Source organism: Diaphorina citri, unplaced genomic scaffold, assembly GCF_000475195.1.
Source record: "Diaphorina citri unplaced genomic scaffold, Diaci psyllid genome assembly version 1.1 scaffold1577, whole genome shotgun sequence".
In the NCBI taxonomy this organism is placed as follows: Eukaryota; Metazoa; Arthropoda; class Insecta; order Hemiptera; family Psyllidae; genus Diaphorina; species Diaphorina citri.
The window spans coordinates 12,796-17,908 of NW_007379003.1; the positions used below are offsets into that span (position 1 = coordinate 12,796).

General features: G+C 35.7%; 2 long non-coding RNA genes across 2 annotated transcripts; one reads left to right on the forward strand and one right to left on the reverse strand.

Annotated features, from left to right (window-relative positions):
* Positions 1-2,755: 2,755 nt before the first annotated feature.
* LOC113470445 lies at positions 2,756-4,598 on the reverse strand. The gene is made up of 2 exons (XR_003393495.1): positions 4,278-4,598; positions 2,756-3,519 (listed from the first exon to the last, which is right to left on the reverse strand). It is a non-coding gene; the product is annotated as an uncharacterized LOC113470445 (long non-coding RNA).
* Positions 4,599-4,601: 3 nt separating this feature from the next.
* LOC113470444 lies at positions 4,602-5,113 on the forward strand. Its single transcript, XR_003393494.1, has 2 exons — positions 4,602-4,681; positions 4,829-5,113. It is a non-coding gene; the product is annotated as an uncharacterized LOC113470444 (long non-coding RNA).

Consider the following 5,113-nt stretch of genomic DNA (forward strand, 5'->3'; position numbering starts at 1 on the left):
AGTGAGACACCCTTGGAGCCTACTTTAAATCACTGTACCACTCATACGTGCCTCTTTACTGTGTATTTTAAATGCCCATCTGAAAGCGTGGCCCCTGAGGATCATTTTGCAAAAAAGAAGTCTAAAATATCTTGAAAAATGGATTTTTAATGAGGAAAAGAAGAAAAATGTCGATTTTTTGTTGAAAATGAGCAAAGATGGATATGATATTTTATTGAAAAAACTGACAAAATAATCAAAATATGTGTTGAAAAATTATAATAGGGGGAAAAAACTAAAAATAACTTCAAATTTTACATGTTTTGAGAGTTGGGAGAAAAAAAAATCTCTTTACCATGAAAAATTACCTATAATAAAAAAATGAAATAAAAAATGAAAAAATCTAAGACTTTTGAATGTCTGAGTTAGGTATCTGAGAATTTTGAATGTCAGAGTTATAGAAAAAGTTGACGTTAAAAATGTCGCACACATGTGTGTGACATGCAATAAAAATAGGGAATCAGTCTAAAATTAGTACCGATTTTAAAAAAAGTGCATCGTCGCACGTATGTGTGCGACGAGATTTCACAAAAAGTGCATGTCGCACAAATAAGTGCGCCGTTGGGCCCCTGGGTAAATTCTTTAAAATATGGCTTGGCACTCAAAGTGTTAATTATTATAACCAGCTTTAATTTCAGTAAAAAATATTTATTGTAACCTACCTTCTTTTGAATGAACATTTCGTTTGTCTTTTCATTTATTATAACCAGCTTTAATTTCAGTAAAAAATATTTATTGTAACCTACCTTCTTTTGAATGAACATTTCGTTTGTCTTTTCATAAAATAAACACAAAATTCTTCGTTTAACCTTCACAAAATAGTGTTCTCTCTGTAAATGGATTTTATGAGCTTTTTTCAGACCTTTTGTTAATAAGTGCAAATAAAAAAAAATACCTTCACGGTATAACATTAATGCTTCATTTGTGGTGAAGATAAGAGCCCGAGTGCACCCTGTATTCCAAGTTTAAAAACCTGGGGACATCCGGTGTGCAAGCCTAGTAGGATACTTGATACCCATTAACCCATCGGCCATGGAGATAACGTCACAGCATATAACTTAAAGGTCCGACGGAGGGAACTGTAACTTCTAAGGTGTTATCCCCCCAAAATCGAGAAGAAAAGGAAGACAGGATAGGAAAAATCCAGCCGTTCCGGTCAAGATAAAATCCGCGCCGAGCGGTAATCGAACCCGTGACCTAGCGTTTACAAGGCAGACGCGCTATCTTTCAAGCTAGCTAGCCTGGCATAGTGTTATTATCTTTAGCTATATGTACATATATTTTTATGCTGGTAATGTCGCTACTCGATTAAAGTAGGCTGAGTGCATCCCAAACTTCAATCACAGGGTAAAACTTTGACTCCGCCGGGTAATGTCGCTACTCGATTAAAGTAGGCTGAGTGCATCCCAAACTTCAATCACAGGGTAAAACTTTGACTCCGCCGGGTAATGTCGCTACTCGATTAAAGTAGGCTGAGTGCATCCCAAACTTCAATCACAGGGTAAAACTTTGACTCCGCCGGGTAATGTCGCTACTCGATTAAAGTAGGCTGAGTGCATCCCAAACTTCAATCACAGGGTAAAACTTTGACTCCGCCGGGTAATGTCGCTACTCGATTAAAGTAGGCTGAGTGCATCCCAAACTTCAATCACAGGGTAAAACTTTGACTCCGCCGGGTAATGTCGCTACTCGATTAAAGTAGGCTGAGTGCATCCCAAACTTCAATCACAGGGTAAAACTTTGACTCCGCCGGGTAATGTCGCTACTCGATTAAAGTAGGCTGAGTGCATCCCAAACTTCAATCACAGGGTAAAACTTTGACTCCGCCGGGTAATGTCGCTACTCGATTAAAGTAGGCTGAGTGCATCCCAAACTTCAATCACAGGGTAAAACTTTGACTCCGCCGGGTAATGTCGCTACTCGATTAAAGTAGGCTGAGTGCATCCCAAACTTCAATCACAGGGTAAAACTTTGACTCCGCCGGGTAATGTCGCTACTCGATTAAAGTAGGCTGAGTGCATCCCAAACTTCAATCACAGGGTAAAACTTTGACTCCGCCGGGTAATGTCGCTACTCGATTAAAGTAGGCTGAGTGCATCCCAAACTTCAATCACAGGGTAAAACTTTGACTCCGCCGGGTAATGTCGCTACTCGATTAAAGTAGGCTGAGTGCATCCCAAACTTCAATCACAGGGTAAAACTTTGACTCCGCCGGGTAATGTCGCTACTCGATTAAAGTAGGCTGAGTGCATCCCAAACTTCAATCACAGGGTAAAACTTTGACTCCGCCGGGTAATGTCGCTACTCGATTAAAGTAGGCTGAGTGCATCCCAAACTTCAATCACAGGGTAAAACTTTGACTCCGCCGGGTAATGTCGCTACTCGATTAAAGTAGGCTGAGTGCATCCCAAACTTCAATCACAGGGTAAAACTTTGACTCCGCCGGGTAATGTCGCTACTCGATTAAAGTAGGCTGAGTGCATCCCAAACTTCAATCACAGGGTAAAACTTTGACTCCGCCGGGTAATGTCGCTATTTGACTTCATAAAAAGTGCCTACCTTGTAAAATGATAAAAACAGATATCTTAGAATATTATTAAAGTTACAATATAACAAAATTATTATTTTATTTTATGTATAATACAAAAATAAATAAAACAGAAGAAAAACAATAAACAATAAAATAATTAATAAAATCCAAATAAATTAGTATTTCTTCTCTATTACAATAAATCTAATGCATGAATTTGATTAGTTATGTATCGACACAGATGTAAACTACCTTTGGAAAATAGACACAAATCCGATACCTAGATAGGCATTATAAAATTACTTTCTCAGTGTGTAAGGTAACCTACTTCAAAATGGAACGTTTCAACATATGAAAATGAATATCACTTGACTTTCTATTAGGTAAAAAAAAAATGTACTAGTTAATAGATGCAATTGTAGGGGTCAAATCTTGTCTCCCTACATTTGGATCAACAGCATTATTTCAATTTAGGAAGTGACTAGTCGTTCGTCCCAAAGAGGCGGATATTTAAGAAATCTCAACTCTTTTGGCTGGAAGTTAGCTCTTATTTTATTATCATACTTTTTTTTTTAAATTCCAGCAAGGAGATATGAATTTTCAACTTGAACACCCTGACTGCCAAAGCATATTCCATGATGTTTACCCACAGAAACCCCCCTACCCATGTATTAAAACATCTCCCTTAACATGAGAGAGAGAGAGAGACTCTTTGTTTTTTGGAATTTTTCATCAAAAATAGCAAAATTTCACTCAGAGGCCCTCTTTCAGATAGCCATTGAAAATACGTCAGTGGCCTATGGCAGCAAGTGTGGACGTCTAAAGTGGAATCTCTTTGCAGTACGATAGTCAAATACAGCTCTAGTTTAACTTTTACCAACTCTCTCTAAGAAAGTAATATTTTCATTCCGATTTTTATATACACGACACACAACACACCGGATACACACCTAAACGTACAGTTACTCTTTGTTTTTTGGAATTTTTCATCAAAAATAGCAAAATTTCACTCAGAGGCCCTCTTTCAGATAGCCATTGAGACTCTTTGTTTTTTGGAATTTTTCATCAAAAATAGCAAAATTTCACTCAGAGGCCCTCTTTCAGATAGCCATTGAAAATACGTCAGTGGCCTATGGCAGCAAGTGTGGACGTCTAAAGTGGAATCTCTTTGCAGTACGATAGTCAAATACAGCTCTAGTTTAACTTTTACCAATAGTCGGTGGCCTAACGTCAAAAAAGCTGCATTTCGTCAGGAAAGCACCAAATTTGGCATGGACCTTCATTTGGACCATATAAAAAACTCTCTCTAAGAAAGTAATATTTTCATTCCGATTTTTATATACACGACACACAACACACCGGATACACACCTAAACGTACAGTTATAGTACAGTTATTTTGTTTACAATAAAATTGGTTTTAATAATATTATTATCATAGTAAATCATTAATATAAAATTTTATTTTTGGAATTATTTGTGCAAAACAGTAGTTATCACCAGGGAACAAAATGGCGGCCTTTTTTTCAAAATGGCGGCCAAAAAAAGGGGTTTTTTGGGAATATCTCGTTTTCGGTAATTTTTTTCTAATAATAATGAATTAGAAAGTTGTTTGTATTTTAATTTCCTACATTTTTTACTCTCTCTAAGAAAGTAATATTTTCATTCCGATTTTTATATACACGACACACAACACACCGGATACACACCTAAACGTACAGTTATTTTGTTTACAATAAAATTGGTTTTAATAATATTATTATCATAGTAAATCATTAATATAAAATTTTATTTTTGGAATTATTTGTGCAAAACAGTAGTTATCACCAGAAGAACATTGCATGGGTAATAAATTATGTTAGCTATACTCTGCAGATGACTAGTAACCAGGCTTGTCCAACCATCACCAAATGATGTCCGGAAATTCTAACTTCCTTCTATACCTAAAAAAAAAAATCTTCTGTTCTGAGCAAATAATTCCATGGCACTAATAACACATTGTTAAAAAAATAATCAACATGAACTTTTTCAATATCTTCTGTTCTGAGCAAATAATTCCATGGCACTAATAACACATTGTTAAAAAAATAATCAACATGAACTTTTTCAATAGGTCACAAGCCAGTGTTGCCAAGTTATTATTATTATTATTTTTTTGCCTTTTTTTTGTCGCGGGCAAATTTGCGGCGTGATATCTACGTAAAAACAACTTTTTAGCCAACACCTGAGAACAGCCTAAGACGCGTTTCTTTTTCAATAGGAGTAGAGTAGTAGACAATAATGTGAAATGTATAAAGGAAAGAAAAAGAAATACAATTTGTAGACAACCAATTTGATATCTAATAATCGTTAACGAGGTTGAATATTAAATTGAAATACATATACAGGGTATCCAAGAATTTCTGCTGTCTATTTGGAATTTTGAAGAAAAAAAAGTAGGTATTTCTTTGATTTTTAATACGCACATTTTGGCCATTCACAAAAAAACGCATTTTTTTTTTTTGCAAATCGCAATATTGCCCAAATTTTCGCATCAAAAATTAAA